This window comes from Capricornis sumatraensis, chromosome 19, assembly GCF_032405125.1.
Source record: "Capricornis sumatraensis isolate serow.1 chromosome 19, serow.2, whole genome shotgun sequence".
Lineage (NCBI taxonomy): Eukaryota > Metazoa > Chordata > Mammalia > Artiodactyla > Bovidae > Capricornis > Capricornis sumatraensis.
In genome coordinates, this window is record NC_091087.1 from 25,629,388 (window position 1) to 25,647,138 (window position 17,751).

At 47.7% G+C, this 17,751-nt stretch overlaps 1 pseudogene; it reads left to right on the forward strand.

The window, feature by feature from the left end:
- Positions 1-16,528: 16,528 nt before the first annotated feature.
- Positions 16,529-17,419, forward strand: LOC138095476 (myeloid-associated differentiation marker-like; annotated as a pseudogene).
- Positions 17,420-17,751: the final 332 nt, after the last annotated feature.

The window sequence follows — 17,751 nt, forward strand, 5'->3', positions numbered from 1 at the left end:
TCTAAATCTCCTTCCCGCTGTGCTTGTAAAATTCCTTTCTGTATGGATGAAAGGTGAGGAGTGGGCATAGACTCTTGACTGAAAATGTTTCCTGCAAAAGCGGGTGGTAGGGATGGAGAACAATGGGAAGGAGATGGAGAAAAAAATCCATCACCCTCCTTGGGAGCCGAGGGAGCGGGTTTTGCAGATGGCTTGCCCTTTTCCTCTGGCTTCACATACTCTTGACTTTGAGGCTTTTCAGAAGAGTCATCATCACTTTCATCAAAAGAATCAGAAGTCTGTAAAAGTTCCAGTACTGACTTAATTAATGCCCACGTACTCCAAATAGAAACAGGGAGCGGAGTTCCTTTTGCATATTCTTTCTTCAACTCGGCGCCAACCTTTTCCCAGGCTTTTAAAACTAAGGTCCCTATTGATGGGAACCAGCAGCAGTATTTATCCACTGCTTGTAACAATTCTAATAATTGCCCTTCACTAATAGAAACTCCTCCCGCTTTCAAGAGCTGTCTTAATAAACAAATATACGGGCAATAGTGTTCTGCACTCTCAACATTTCCCATTTTAACCCCGATTAAATGCCTGAAAGACTTACCAGTGGAGACTTTCAGAGGCCTCTCAATCGTCCCAGGTTCTGCGTCCCTGTAGTTTCACTTGCACTCGTAGAGGTCCTTTGCTCCAGCCCCACATTGGGTGCCAATTGTTACCTTAACAGTCTGGGAGCGAGCCACGAGAATGAAGACAGAACACAAAATCTGGTGCAATGGGTCAGGGGACCTGCAGCCTCTGTTGGACTGAGGTACAGAGTCCACTCTGAGTCCAGCTTTTATTCCGAATTGCACACTGCAAGACTTTCTTTGATCTTGTCTTTCTCAAGACACATGCTGTTTTAAGCACGTACTCCTAAATGTCATGGACTACACTGACATAGTCCAGGTCTCCTTGTTTTCACCCCAGGCCTTTCCCTTCCAGGCCAGTCCCGGGAACAGTCAGCAAGTGCGTAGGCAGCGTTCATGCCTGGCGCTGACCCAGTGTTCCAAGGTCCATGCTTTCATGATCCCAGTCATACTCCCTTCTGCGTCTGGCCTTGGGGTTGGTAACAAGGCTATTATTCTAAGAAAAACATGAAAGATAATCATTAACATAGTTTCTTAACATATGCTGTTTTTCCAGCTTCTATTTCTGTGGAATTTCTCAAGGCTGGGTAAGTACATTATTTGGAATCCCAGTACGGCTCCCTGTCACCCTCCTTTCACCCTTCCTCACTCTCCTTTCTGTTTCCTTCCCTCCTTCTGCCCTGTCTCCTTCTGGTTTTTGTGGCTTCCCATACCCTGTTTTGCCTCTTTCTCTTGCTTCTCTCATCTTTCCTTCATTTTCTGCTTTTTGCCCCTTTTCTGGTCATCCTTGGTTTTCTCGTCTCCTGTGTCCTGACCACCTCTCCCCATTTTCCTTCTTCTGACCCATCAGGACCTGAGACTCCTTCCTTCTCTGCCCACAGCCCCCTCCCGCCTCCTAAGGTGCTGACTCCACAGCACACAGCCCTCTGTGCAGCTGTTCACACCCTGGGCCTCTGGTGGGGCCTCCTCCTTGCCAAAGCATGTCTGTCCCCCTGGCAGTGCCTTAGTTGGTGTGTGTTTCTGGCTTTGAGGGTGGGGTGGATATATAGGGATTGGGTCCTGTCTCAGAGGAGAGGGATGTGCCATGTGTCTCTTCTTTAAGTTAAAACGAAATCTCTGGAGGTCAATAACTTCCAGTGGGTGAGAGTCTTGAAGCAGAGACCCTGAGTCCCTGGGCCCCACCTGGTGCTCAGCCCCACCTGAGATTGGCTCCAGAATTTTGGCAGGCTCATTAAACACTGGCTGCCTAGAGGACATCTTAGAGGAAGCTGGAGATGAATGCCTTCCATCCCAATACTCTCTGGGGAATCAAAAAAAGGAGCCAGTAGAGAACCCCAAGGTCTTGAAGACACCCGTCGGCAGTGTTGGTGAGGGGCAGTGATGTAGCCCTCCTGTCTCAGTGATGGAAACATCATGTCCTGCCTCTGCAGGGAGAAGAGCATGGCCACTGCAGCCTTAAAGGTGATGCTAGCCTGGAGTTTTTTCCTTTTCTCCTGTTCAAGGGGTCAAAAATTGCTGGGTGACCGTTTTTAAAGGGGAAGTCTCTTTTCAAATTTTCCTGGGCAGGTGGTTTAGGGGGTGAAGTTTGCTGCTTCCGTTGTCGTAGGAATTGCAGCGCCTGGCTGTGAGGCGACACACGTGTGTTTCTGTGTGCCAGGTGCTTTCTGCTTCTGCTTCCTGTTTCTCTGAGCCTCAAGCGTAATACGATCTACATCAGTGTATATTATTTTTAAAAAATTTCTGAAGCTTCCGGTTCCCATCAGCCCCTTCAGTTAATCACAGAGAAAAACCTTGTCCCTTCTCCCATATTGATAATGTCCTTTGTAATCTCAATAGAAAGATGGAACAAAGAAAAACTCTGCAAGACAAATTCACATATACTGATGCCCCAAATTTGCTCACAGTAGAGACAGAGGAGGTCAGAAGGGTCCTACCCAATTTGCTCCCTCACCCAAACCTAGGTTTCTGGGAACCACTGCCCCTGATTCCCCACCCACACCTGGACCACAGCCAGGGGTTGTGGCCCAGCCTGTGACTAAAGAGGTTGGACCCCACCAAGTGCCAATATCCTGTCCCCCTAACTCTTAAAGGGGCCATGGCAGCACCCGGATGCCTCTCTTTAAAGGTGTAGGCCTGTGTGCACACTCAATGTGTATTTCTGTGTGTGTTTGTATGTGTGTCTGAGTATATGTGCCCACTGCTCCCCTGCACTGAGATGGGCAGCCCTTTACAGTAACTGATGGCTATGAAGGCCCCACAAGTCTCTCATGGACAGAGCAGTCTGGTGGGCTACAGTTCTTGTGGTTGCAAAGAGTTGGCCATGACTTAGTGACTAAACAACAGCAACAACTATGGATATGTGAAAAAGCAACAGGAGGGAACCATTTCCTCAGGACTTGGGCCCAGACCACTTCTTTTCTGGGAGCCCTTTCAGCCTCATAAACAGTCAGATGACTTTAAGACTCCACTTGGTCAACAAATACTATTGTGCACTGAGTGAGTGTGCCAGGCACTGATCTAGGCACTGGACAGAGAGTAGAGAACAGAACCAAGAGTTCTGTCCTCATGGAGCTTGCACTCTAGTACAGGAGACGTGCACATCAATATATAACATCAAATCAGTGAGTGATAAATGCCGCATAAAAGGAACACAGGTGAGAGGAGTTATTGGAGTGCCTATGCGGGGGGGTAGGGGGTAAGGCTGCTAGTTTAGGTAGGTGGGCAGGGTAGATATTTAAGAAGATACTGAATGAAGTGAACAGGCTGCATAATGACAACTCCCCAATTCCTGCCTCCAGAGCTGATCTCTCTTGGGATCCACAGTCACAGCCAACCACCTCCTGATCTCTGCTTCTGGATGTCTCAGGACACATCATACTCAACATGTCCAGTCCCATCTCTTCAATCTCCCCTCTCCCAACATACACTGATCCTTCCTCATCTTTCCCATCTCAGTCAAAACACCACCTTCACAGATGCTCTTCATAAAATACTTGTGAATCCACACACTCATCTTCATCTCTAGAGCCACCTGAGGGGATCCATCCAGCCCCTCACCTGCACTCCTGCCATAAGCTTCTAGTTGCTTTCTCTATTTCCATCCTTTCCCTCAAAGTCTGATTTGGAGTAAAGTCAAAGCAAGATACTTTGAAGGCTTCTGTTTGCTCCCTTAGGATGGAACACAGATTCCAAAACATCACCTCCAAAGCCATGCAAGTTCAGACGCCTTTCTACCTCTCCAGCCTCCTCACCTCCCTCCCTCCAACCACTGACAACTGCTTCCAATTCCTCTTTGTCATCTCAGGGCCTTTCACCTTACATGTCTACACACCACCCAAACCTGAACTGAGGTGAGAACTCAGCCTGGCACACAGTAGTCAGTCGGGTGCCCAGTCAATGCCACTCTAAGCCTCAGTTTGCTCATCCAGAAAATGGAGATAATAGCTCCTGCTTTTAGTTATAAAGGCTGTTAACTGCACCTTGAAGAGAACATCTCTGGCTACTTAAGCAGAGAATAACTGTACTAGAAGGATGCAGGATAGCTTGGAGAATCATTAGGGAGGGACCAGCCTGACTACAGGCTGAGACCAGGAGGAGGGGTGCTGGGCAGCCAGGTCACAGCCAAGGGCAGCAGGTCCAGACACCGTGGTCACTGGGAGCACACACTAGATGCTGCTGCAGGCCCCGCAGAAGGAATTCTGATCTCCTTGTTTCTGTGTATCACCTGTTCTTGTGTGTCCAGGCCCCACTTATGGGGCCAGTCAAATATTTATCTGGCCTTTTAAGACTCTTATCGAGGGTGAGGCCCAGTCTCTCGCCAGGACGCACACAATGAGTTTGTTCTCAAATATGGCAGGAAGTTCACATTCTCAGTGGTTCCCCTCCATGGCAGCATCCGTCACACAAGGCCAAGTGCTGTTAGGAATATTAAATGAGACAAATATGACTCAGCGATTCTCAAAAATTTCCCCAAATGGCAGAAGGATGGATGTCTCCCAGTCAGCAGGTTCATCCCGGAGCCTGAGCTGTAAGCTTCTGTTATATTCATTTAACAAACCCTTGCCATGTGCCAATGGGGTAGTTATGGACATCAAAGTTATAAGAGATGTAGCATTCACTGCATATCAGGTACCGCTTTAAATTCATTTGTTCTTCCCAGCAGCCCATGAACTTTGTACTCACTGTCTCCATTTTCACAGGTACAGAGAGCTTGACTGGCCAAGATCATACACTGAGTAAGTGGCCAAGCTGGAATTTGAACCCAGGCACTTGAGTTCAGGATATTAATTTCTGATTGGCATTGACTTTGTACCTTATATACAAGAAAGATAGAGTAGTCAACATTTTCTCAGCAGTAACAGACTGACCAGGTGACTTACGAACTCTATATCATTTCATCATAAGGGATATTATTAGTATTATCCCCATTTAAAAGATGATGAAACTGAAGCTCAGAGTGTATATTATATCATTTGCTCAAGGTCACAGAGCAACTTCCTGACAGTGTCAGGATTTGAATAAAAGTCTGTCTGCCTGCAAAGCTCAGCAGGTAATAGAACCTCAGGAAATGCTGAGTCCCTTCCCTCTACTATCGGGTCCAAGAATCATCTTCTGGCTTCTGTCTGTCCTGCTCTGATCGCAATACCCCACTCAGAGGTTCTGCAGCACTGCCATCTCAGCCAGACCAGTTCCTGTTGACTAGCCAGCCAGAACATGCCAGAGAGTGTGGAGACCGTATATAGGCATTGATGAGAGACTCACTGCCTTCTCCTCAGCTCACATGACTCCCTACAGGCACCTTCAGGCAGGAGCCAGCCACACAGACAAGGGCCGCATGGATTGGCAGCCAGCACTGCCACCCCCAACCAGGGTGGACAGCCAGGTGCCTGAGGCTGCAGGAGAGAAGGGTCCCTCTTCTCTCCACTCAAAGCTGGACTGAGGAAGTCATCTTCATGATTTTCCACGAAAAGCCAGAGAATGGGAACAGCTGTGCCCCAGTCTATGTTCTGGATGCAGCTCAGGACAGAGTCTGGCGGGGCATCAGCTGGAGTCACTTTGTGCAGAGGAGGCTCTGGCCGGCTGAGGAGGGAGCCTCTGGCTGCTGCCCCAGGAGACAGGGAGCCCAGACCAGGAAGGAAGCAAGGGAAGGGCCTGAGGCCTGGGCACTGGGCAAATGGGGGATGTTCTCCATCAGCTGTTTGTGCTTAAAGGCTTGGGGAGGCCCTGGTCATGCAGCAGGTGGGCTTGGGGGCCACAGATCCCCCTCCCCAGATTCCTGGACCCAAGTGCCTCCCTTCCTTCTGCCCTTGGAGACAGGCCTGTGCGAGCATCTCTAATCTCCCCCAGCCAGTCTGCTTTGGAGTCAGAACCACATGTGACTGTCACCCGGCTGTGGCCTCTGATCTACATCACTCTCACTCTAGGCTTCCTAGGAGCCAAATCATCTGGACCATCTGTCTTACTAGTCCCTCAGGCTCTGGAAAGTGACTCCCTCCTGTTGCTTCTTCCCCAGTCGAGTCACACTGTTACAATCGTGGTTGTTCTAGAACTGTATATGAGGTCAAGTGTTTCAGTTAGCTGGTTAGTATCATTTTTGTCAGAGGCTCAGGGACACATTTGTTAATATAAGAAACGATGCTCTTGTAAAATGGGAGAATACAAGTAATATACCTAACGACATTAATAAAGTCATAGGTAGTCAGTATCATATAAAGATACAAGGCTGAAGTTAGAGGAATAAAAATTGATTTTTATGGTGGTTCAGGTATTTCTGCCCTTAGGAGGGCTGGTTAACACATCCCACAGATGCACACTGCACACTAGAGGGGAGAGGGGGAGGTCAAAACAGGCAGAGAAAGCTTTTAAAACGTTTCTGGTCTTGCCTGAAAATATTAATTTTATTTCATTGCTTCTTAAGATTTATCTGCCATGAGGACAACCTCCTGGAGCCCTCCCCATCCACCCCACCCGCCCCTGGGTGAAGATCACATGCTTCATCCCAGAATAGGAGTGAGGGGCAGCCATGGGGGTCCTTCCCCTCCCTTCCCCCGCAGCTCTGCTTGCCTGGCCCCTCTGGCCCTGGTGACACCAGGATGCTGGGCTCTGGGGCTTCGTGGCCGAGAACAGGTGAGGAAGAAAGACTGTGGTGTTTTCCCGGCCACCAGCTCCTGTAAAGTCTGCTGGTCCCAATCCGTGTGTGAGCACAGACATACAGGCACACACACAGGCAAACTCACATGCTGGGCGTGCACGCAGGGACACGCCATTACATACAGTCATCTAGGGTGGGGCCCTTTAAGAGCTAAGGGGACAGAAAGTCTAGTGTTGGGGGCACAACTGCTAGTCATCTGGGGCCGGGCCATGTCCCTAGGTTCTGGGGAAAGGTGGGAGTAGGGAGACATAGGGAAGGGCTCCCAGAGATGGGGGTTTGGGTGAGAATAAAAATCTGCTCAGTTTTTCTGAGTTCTAAGAAAATTTGGGGCAATTAGGCTATGGCTGGTTTGTATTTTTTTTCTTTTATATTTGTATTGAGATTTTAAAAAGAACATTATAGATATGGGAGAGAGGACAGGTTTCTATGAACAGCAAGATTTGATGGTATCCAGAAATTCCAGAGAATTAAAAAATATATGTATATTTACACTTATTTAGATCAAAAGATGTGTGGGTCCCAGTGAAGCAGGAAGCAGCATCAGAAAACAACTGACACACAGAAACACATGTGTATGCAGTACACACTCAAGCAATGCAGTTTCTTCAACTATGGCATCAGCAATACCCACCCACCCAGCACCACCCCCCAGTAAAAATTTGAAAAGAAACTTTCTGTATAAACATACAGTCACCCAGTAACTTTTGCCCTTGAGACAATAAAATAGAAAAGAAAACAATCTCAGGCTAACATCAGCTTTAAGGCTGCAGTGGCCATACTCTTCTCTCTGCAGAGGCAGGACCTGCTGTTTTGATCACTGAGGTGGGAGGGCCACATCTCTGCCTCTCACCAACACTACAGAGAGCTGTCTTCAAGACCCTGGGGTTCTTCACCAGCTCTTTTTTTTTATTTCCCAGAAAGTAGTTGGGATGGAAAGAATTCATCCTTGGATTCCTCTAAGAAGCCCTCTAGGTAGCAGGTGTTCAGTGAGCCTCCAAATATTCTGGAGCCAGTTTTAGGTGGAGCTGAGTACCAGGTGGGGTCTAGGGACCCAGGGTCTCTGCTTCAAGACTCCTGCCAGTGAAAATTATAGACCTCCATAGATTTTAAGTTAAAAGGCAAGTGCACTGAACACTCTTCTCCCATGGAAGATGGGGGCCTGAATCTCTAGCTGCTGCTGCTGCTGCTGCTGCTGCTGCTGCTGCTGCTGCTGCTGCTGCTGCTGCTAAGTCGCGCCAGTTGTGTCTGACTCTGTGCGATCCCATAGACGGCAGCCCACCAGGCTCCGCCATCCCTGGAATTCTCCAGGCAAGAACGTTGGAGTGGGTTGCCATTTCTTTCTCCAATGCATGAAAGTGAAAAGTGGAAGTGAAGTTGCTCAGTCATGTCCGACTCTTCGCGACCCCATGGACTGTTGCTCACTAGGCTCCTCCGTCCGTGGGATTTTCCAGGCAAGAGTACTGGAGTAGGGTGCCATTGCCTTCTCCAGAATCTCTAGCTACCCATCCTCATCCCCAGCCCTTCCCCCAACATCTCCAAATAAGACACTGTCAGGGGGACAAATACACTTTGGCAATGAGGCGTCTCCAGAGGCCCAGGGTGTGAACAGCTGCACAGAGGGCTGTGTGCTGTACAGTCAGAACCTTAGGAGGCGGGAGGGGGCAGTGGGCAGAGAAGGAAGGAGTCTCAGGTCCTGATGGATCAGAAGAAGGAAGATGGGGAGAGGTGGTCAGGACACAGGAGACGAGAAAACCAAGGATGACCGGAAAAGGGGCAAAAAGCAGAATATGTAGAAAAGATGAGAATGGAAAAAGAACAAAGCAAAACAGGGCTTGGGCCAACAAAGAAAACAAGACAGAGCAGAAGGAGGGAAGGAAATGGAAAGGGAAGGAGATGAACGGGGAAGGATGTGAGAAGGGAGAGACGGAACCAGGAAGAGAACATCCCGAGCTCAGTGAAGAAACTGCAGGTGAGGAGAGAAATCGGGAGCCCCAGGGCCCATCCTTAGTCCCTACAAAAGCCTCCAAGGCCAAGTACACCAGGTCAGCCAAGTAAATCAGCAGGTTATTGGATGTCAAGATGCCCACAGTCCAACCTTCATCCCAGATGCACACAGAGCAAGTGAGTTTTTTAATCACAGCAGCTCACACCACTGGACCTCAGGGGCTGCCCGCCCAGCTTTTCTTCAAAGGGGTAGAATGGCCAGAGGAGCAGAGAGCTGGTGTAGAGGAGGATGGAGAGCACGGTCTCTGTCTATAGTAAAGGATGGTCCACAAATACGTGTGTTTCATTGTCATCCCTGAGCAAGAGTGGCCATGGTCCCCAGGGAGAAGCAGATGGAGCGCAGCATCATCTGTCTTACCATGGCAGAAGTATACTGGAAACAGGTGTTGCAGCTGACAAGGATGCTATGAATGAAAGCGAGACTGATAGACCAGGAAGATCAACAGGCTCCCAAGCACATCTGGACCAGCAGGCACAAAGCAGGATGCAGCACCAGTCAGGGCACAGGTCCAGGCCGCTTTGGTGGCATAAAGCACAGAACTGATGAAGGAGAAGGCAGTGGCAGTGATGGCCTGGTTCCAGGTGGGACCCTGGAGCAAGAACTGAACATAGTTGATGGTGAAAATAACGAGGCAGCAAAAGGCAAAATAGAAGGCATAGTGGTAGAGAACGTCATAGCAGGACAAGGGAAAGTGGGATTGGCGCCCACACAGCTCCACTATGAAGACGGTGAGGGTCCCACCGAAGCAGAAGCACCACAGGATCACAGACCAGTTAACTGCGCACTCACTCCAAGCGTCCATGCTGGCCACCAGCAAGGAGGGCACGCAGGTGGAGAGCAGCTGCCCCAGGTGCAGGAGGAAGCCCACAGTGGTCCCGGAGCCCAGGCCTGAGGAGGTTCTCATGGTGATGGTGACGGTCAGGCAGGTCACCCACACCGGTGTTGTAATCTTGCTTATTTTACAATTAACTCTGTGAACTACACAGCTCTGGGTTTTGATGGGCTGGTTCAGTTTCATTTTGCCTGTTTTGTTCTGTTTCTTTCTTTTCATTTTTCCAGGAATATATGGCCACTCACCCCCAGAGCAAACATGCTGATTTGGACAATGTAATGACCACAAACTCAGGTTCTCAGTCCACCAAGGCACCTTATGCTTAATGCAAAGTCTCCAAAACTAGAGGCACGACACACCCCAGCACGCAACCTGCAACCATTTCCTGTTTCTCTTGCGAAAATCCCAGCTGAGCCTTGTGGTGTTGGGCGTTGGTTACCACCTTCTCCCCTGGTTGCCAGCTTCCTGAAGATAAAGTTACTTTTCTTTCATCCAACACGTGCCCCTCTGTATTGGCTTTTCAGCAGACTAATCAGAGCCTGGTGACAGTCAGAGCCTTTGTGCAACCAGGCAGGGGTCAGGTCCCCTAACCTCTGCCCCTCTAGCTACACTTGGGTTGATGAGGGGGCTGCTGCTGGGAAGGTGGGGAGGATCTACAGGTAGGTTTTACAGCTGCTAAACTCATTGTGCTAAGTCACTTCAGTCGTGTCCAACTCTGTGTGACCCCACAGATGGCAGCCCACCAGGCTCCCCCATCCCTGGGATTCTCCAGGCAAGAACACTGGAGTGGGTTGCCATTTCCTTCTCCAATCAATGCATGAAAGTGAAAAGTGAAAGTGAAGTTGCTCAGTCGTGTCTGACCCTCAGCGACCCCATGGACTGCAGCCCTCCAGGCTCCTCCATCCATGGGATTTTCCAGGCAAGAGTACTGGAGTGGGGTGCCATTGCCTTCTCCACTAAACTCATTAGTTTCTGGAATTTCCCTATCCCTCCCCACTCATTGTGGACAGCCTGTTTTAAGTTTCTGTTGAGAGAAGGAAACTGGCTTCTGAAGGAGCAGCTGAGCTCCTAACTGAGTGAGTAGAGGGTCGTGCACCCCGGAAGCCCCCCATTCCCACCCATTTGGACATAATCTTTGCCCTCTGGAACTCAGACATAAAGACTCTGCCAGCAATGCAGGAAACGAGAGTTTGATCCCAGGACTGGGAAGATCCCCTGGAGAAAAGAATGGCAACCCACCCCAGCATTCTTGCTGGCGAATCCCATGGACAGGGGAGCCTGGCAGGCTACAGACCATAGAGTCACGAAAGAGTCGGACGTGACTAGGCGACTAACGCCTTCACTTTGGACACCGCGGGAGTGGGAAGTGATTCGCTTGCCACTCTGCACTAGTCTCTCCCAGAGAATTAGTTTGTTCGTTTGTAATCTGCTCTAAGGGAGCAAGTGACGTGAAGTGCATTGGGGGGCAGGGAAGGGGTGTCTTTATCCATCCCTTCTAAAAGTTCACTGGGATGCGTCTTTGACAGATTGGCAAAACCAGAGCTGTAACCCTGTAACCAAGAAAAAAGAGGTTTTTAAATTATAATACAGCCTGGCTCACATATGTTTCTGATTCTGAAAAGCAGTAGTTCCAGGTGGGTCTCTAAATTACTCCCCTATTTTGCAGTTAGAACTGATTTGTCAGAGATCTGGTTAAGTGGAAGGATATTCCATATTTGAGCCTTCCTGTTACTCATAATATGGAATTTTCCAACAAGGGCACTAAATTAATCGTACAAAAGGGAAACTAAAGTGGGAAAAGCCTGCACTCTTTACAGAGGAGTCTTTGCAGGCAAAGGAGGGAGAAGAGGGGCCAGCTTCTTAGGGAACTGAATCCACCCCAACCTCTGGGCTTGCTACCCCGATGCCCCAGGTAGAGATTGCCTGAGGTCTGTGCCCGGCTCCCTGAGTCTCTGGAAGAAGGAGGGGTCCTGGTGTGGGGGTGAGGCACAGCCTTAGCGTCACCACAGCATGAGGAAGAAAGGGGGTCTGAAGTAGTCTCTCCCTTTAAGACCTACAGGTCACTCAGCTTGGCCTCAATGTATCCTCGAGGGTGGGTAGGGTTGGATTTCCACTAAGACAGTTCTCTGCAGGAGGACAGGCCGGTGGCTATTATTGGACTTACACTGTTTTCAACCTCAGATGTACTAAACTGGACAATTGCCAGTCCTCTTTATAGAGAGTATCCACAAAAAATGGTGGAAACGGTCATTATATTTTTCAACCCGCTGCCCATCGTGGGCTGATGCACAGATGCAGGTGATGAGTGCGTTCACAGCAGAGGTGCAGCACTTTGTCCCAGGCAAAGCCCAGCATTCATCTCTCAGTGTTTGGCCTCTTGAGAAATGAGCAAACAAGCCTGAGTTGGATAACATGGCTAAGCGGTCTCCAGAAGCTAAACGAGACAAAGAGGGACCTCCCCTGGGGCATGAGAGACAACAGAGTCCTGCTGACACCTTGTTTCAAAACGCTGACATCTGGAAATGTGAGAGAACACATCTGCTGTTTTAAGCCACCAGGATTGTGATAATTCACTGCAGTAACCCTAGGAAATCAAGATGAATTTCCAAAAATAAAAAGTATATTTTTTGTCATTTTTTTTTAAGTTTTCAGAAAAGCTTGCTGACCTCCTGCCCTAGAGCATGGTGGTCACATAGATCCCAGGACCCCTTGTTATTTCCTGTGTCCCCCAGTGTCTGAGGCTCACAGGGAAGGGTCCGCTGATCTAGAGAAAGGTGGTCAGTCCAAACGCCCACAGGAACGAGGAGGGAAGGAAATAAGTAAAGGGGATGGAGAGGACTAGGGCCCCTGGAGAGGACTGGCTGCACCTGTCAGGTGTGCTGGAAAAGCAAGATGCCATGTGCATATTTTTTCATGTTTATAAAATGGAAAAAAGATATAGATACTGCCTAAAACCATATTTGCATTATGTACATATGTTTCTACATATGATTGTAGAGCCTGTGAAATGTGTTGAAGGCTGTACATGAGGTTGAGGACATGGATGGAAGGGTGGATGCTCGTGTGAGCAGGAGGAAGCCTGGCCATGCCTAAGAGGGGAAACCAGGATGTGGGAGACGATCGTACTCCTACTTTATATCAATTATACACGAGAAGGGACTTCCCAGCTGGTACTAGTGATAAAGAACCCATCTACCAATGCAGGAGACGCAAGAGATATAGGTTCAATCCTTGGTCAAGAAGATCCCCTGGAGAAGGGCAACACACTCCAGTATTTTTTTTTTTAATTTATTTATTACTCCAGTATTCTTGCCTAGAGAATCCCATGGACAGACAATCCTGGTGGGCTACAGTCCATAGGGTTGCAAAGACTCGGACACAGCTGAAGTAATTTAGCATGCATACATACATGAGAAGAAGTAAACCACACAAAGATATGAATGGAAAACAATATAGAAGTCATCACAGTACAAGCCACAATCCTTTTTTCCAAACCCTTTTTTCTAAGGGTCTGAAAGCACCTTATAAACAAACATATTAGTGTTTTTGCACTGAACCTCTGAACGTTCACACTAAGTGAAATAAATAGACTCTAAATTTTCTCCTACCATCTTGTTGGGGCTTCTCCTTTGCCCTTGCACGTGGGGTATCTTTTTTGGTTGGAGCCAACATTCTCCTGCTGATGGTTGTTCAGCAATGCATTGCCAGTTCTGGAGTTCTCACAGGAGAAAACGAGTGCACATCCTTCGACTCCACCATTTTGTTGTCGACCCCTGGAATGGGCAAATTTAATTCAGATGACCATTAAATTTACTACTGTGGGCAAGAGTCCCTTAGAAGAAATAAAGTAGCCATCATAGTCAACAAAAGAGTCCAAAATGCCATACTTGGGTGCAATCTCAAAAATGACAGAGTGATCTCTGTTCATTTACAAGGCAAACCATTCAATATCACTGGGATCCAAGTCTATGCCCCAACCACTAATGCCAAAGAAGCTGAAGTTGAACAGTTCTATGATGACCTACAAGAACGTTTAGAGCTAACACCAAAAGAAAAAAAAAAGATGTCATTTTCATCATAGGGGACTGGAATACAAAGGTAGGAAGTCAAGAGATACCTGGAGTAACAGGCAAGTTTGGCCTTGAAGTACAAAATGAAGCAGGGCAAAGGCTAACAGACTTTTGCCAAGAGAACGCACTGGTCATAGCAAACATTCTACTCTTCCAACAACACAAGAGATGACTCTACACATGGACATCACCAGATGGTCAATACAGAAATCAGATGGATTATATTGTTTGCAGCCAAAGATGGAGAAGGCCTATACACAGTCAGCAAAAATAAGACTGGGAGCTAATTGTGGTTCAGATCACGAACTCCTTATTGCAAAATTCAGACCTAAATTGATGAAAATAGGGAAAACCACTAGACCATTCAGATATGACCTAAATCAAATCCTTTATGATGATATAGTGGAAGTGACAAATAGATTCAAGGGGTTGGGTCTGATAGACAGAGTGCCTGATGAACTATGGATGGAAGTTCATGACATTGTAGAGGAGATAGTGATCAAGACCATCCCCAAGAAAAAGAAATGCAAAAAGGCAAAATGATTGTCTGAAGAGGCCTTAGAAATAGCTGAGAAAAGAAGAGAAGCTAAAGGCAAAGGAAAAAATGAAAGCTATACCCACCTGAATGCAGAATTCCAAAGAACAGCAAGGAGAGATAAGAAAGCCTTCCTCAGTGATCAGTGCAAAGAAATAGAGGAAAACAATAGAATGGGAAAGACTAGAGATCTCTTCAAGAATGTTAGAGATACCAAGATGGGCACAATATAAGACAGAAACGGTATGGACCTAATGAAAACAAGGTATTAAGAAGAGGTGGCAAGAATACACAGAAGAACTATACAATAAAAGAACTTAATGACCCAGATAATCACAATGGTGTGATCACTCACCTAGGGCCAGAAATCCTGGAGTCCATAGTCAAGTGGGCTTTAGGAAGCATCACTACAAACAAAGCAAGTGAAAGTGATAGAATTCCAACTGAGTGATTTCAAGTCCTAAAAGGTGATTCTGTTAAAGTACTGCACTCAATATGCCAGCAAATTTGGAAAACTCAAAAGTGGCCACAGGACTGGAAAAGGTCAGTTTTCATTCCAATCCCAAAGAAAGGAAATGCCAAAGGATGTTTAAACTACCATACAGTTGCATGCATCTCACACGCTAGCAAAGTAATGCACAAAATTCTCCAAGCCAGGCTTCAACAGTATGTAAACTGAGAACTCCCAGATGTTCAAGCTGGATTTAGAAAAGGCAGAGAAACCACTCTTGTGGTTTCAAATTGCCAACATCCATTGGATCATCAAAAAAGCAAGAGAGTTCCAGAAAAACATCTGCTTTTTTGACTATGCCAAAGCCTTTGTGTGGATCACAACAAACTGTGGAAAATTCTGAAAGAGATGGGAATACCAGACCACCTTACCTGCCTCCTGAGAATCTGCATGCAGGTCAAGAAGGAACAGTTAGAACTGGACATGGAACAATGAACTGGCTCCAAATTGAGAAAGGAGTACGTCAAGGCTGTATATTATTTAACTTATATGCTGAGCACGTCATGTGAAATGCTGGGCTGGATGAAGCACAAGCTGGAATCAAGATTGCTGGGAGAAATATCAATAACCTCAGATATGCAGATGACACCACCCTTACGGCACAAAGTGAAGAGGAACTGAAGTGCCTCTTGATGAATGTAAAAGGGGAGAGTGAAAAAGTTGGCTTAAAACTCAACATTCAGAAAACTAAGATCATGGCATCTGGTCTCATCACTTCATGGAAAATAGATGGGGAAACAAAGGAAACAGTGACAGACTTTATTTTCTTGGGCTCCAAAATCACTGCAGATGTTGACTGCAGCCATGAAATTAAAAGACACTTGTTCCTTGGAAGAAGTTGTGACAAACCTAGACAGAGCATTAAAAAGCAGAGACATTACTTTGCTGACAAAGGTCCATATGGTCAAAGCTATGGTTTTTCCAGTAGTCATGTACAAATGTGAGAGTTGGACTATAAACAAAGCTGAGCACCAAAGAATTGATGCATTTAAACTGTGGTGTTGGAGAAGACTCTTGAGAGTCCCTTAGACTGCAAGGATTTCAAACCAGTCAGTCTTAAAGGAAGTCAGTCCTGAATATTCATTGGAAGGACTGATGCTGAAGCTGAAACTCCAATACTTTGGCCACCTGATGCAAAGAACTGACTCATTTGAAAAGACCCTGATGCTGGGAAAGATTGAAGGTGGGAGAGAAGGGGATGATAGAGGATGAGATGATTTGATGGCATCACAGACTCTGTGGCCATAAGTTTAAGCAAGCTCCGGGAGTTGGTGATGGACAGGGAGGCCTGGCGTGCTACAGTCCATGCAGTCACTAAGAGTCAGACACGACTGAGCGACTGACTTGAACTGAACTGATAAATTTTTTCACGTCTGTTCAGGTAGGTTCTCTAGCCAAAGGAATTTATAAAGGTTCTTCTTTTCTTTTTGGAGCCTTAAAATGTTGGGATTGTGGACAAGGGCCACATTCCACTGTATCTCCAAAAATAATGGCAGACAGCCAAAGAGATAAAAAGTCTTTATGGCTTGAGGCAAAACCAACTGGGCTGTGAGGTTTGGAATGGGATAGTCTTGTTACAAGGTCAAGGGCGATGGGCGGAGAATATAATTCTGGAGCGGCGGTGCTATTGCCCAAGTGATTGAGTTATTGGTTTTAACTCCACAGATCCTGAGCATCAGCAGTCACAGGCCCCTGAGACTTTTCCAGGCATCTGATTTAATCCACCTCCAGAGTGTACGTTGGCTGGTGGGTCCTCAGTGAAGACCAGCGCCATATTGGTGATGGTGACTTGCCTGACCATCCCAATACCATGTCCACTGGTAGGACATCCCCAGACAAGTGCGGCTTGTACATGGTGTTCAGCTGCCTCTGCAATCCACAGCTGGTCTGCATCATCTCGGCCTTCTTCCTAGTGCTTGACGTGGGGATTCGGTGGGGGGACGTACATAACCAGATCATGTTCAGCTGGTGCTTCTGTATTGTTGGTACCTTCAGCATTGTCATACTGGAATTATATAGGTTCCCGACCGACTTTCCTTTCTGCTGCTATAACTTCTTCATCACCTATGCCTGCTACGCTGCCCTCATCTGCCTCTCGGCCTCCATCTTCTACCCCATCACCGACATCAAGTTCTTGCCTTATGATGCCAGCTAATACCGGGCCATCGCCACCACAGTGTTTTCCTGCACCGCATGTGTGGTTTATGTCATGGAAGTGGCCTGCATATGGGAATGCTACAAGCTCAAGGAGATCCCCTGCCATGTGCACACCATGCCAGGCCTGCTGAAGGTGCTGGAGACCTTCACGGCCTGTGTTATCTTTGTCTTCATCAGCAACACTTCCCTGTACATGGACCAGCCGGCCCTGGAGCGGTGCATGGCCGTGTACTCCATTCGCTTCATCCTGGCAGTTGTGGCCATGCTGATGGACCGGGAAGAGTGGGCGAACAGGCTGCCCATCTCCTTCCCCGTTTTTCATCTGGGACTGACCTTGCTGTCTATCCTCCTCCACTTCACTGCCCTGGTCCTCTGGCTCCTCTACCAGTTTGATGAGAAGTATGGCGGGCAGCCCCAGCAGTCCAGCAATGTGAACTGCATTGACAGAACTACCAATGGCATGTGGGCCTGGGAGCAGCGCCTGGCTGTGGCTGTCCTGACAGCCGCCAACCTGCTGACTTACATGGCTGACCTGGGGTACTAGGCCCACCAGGTTTCTGTAGAGACTGGTGGTCAACCCACAGACTCCTGATCCTCTCTGCTCACAGGACATTTCTACTGAGCTCTGACATCCTCTGATGCCCTCTTCCTGGCTCTCTCTTCCTTCTCACATCCTTCCCTGTTCATCTCACTCTCTTTTCTGTTTCCTTCCCTCCTTCTGCTCTGTCTCCTTCCTGTCTTATGTGATAGCCCCATTCTCTTTTGCCTCTTTCTCTTGCTTTGCTCATCTTTTCTACATTTTCTGCCTTTACCCCCATTCTGACTGTCTTTGTTTTCTCACCTTCTGTGTCCTGACCACCTCTTCCCATCTTCCTT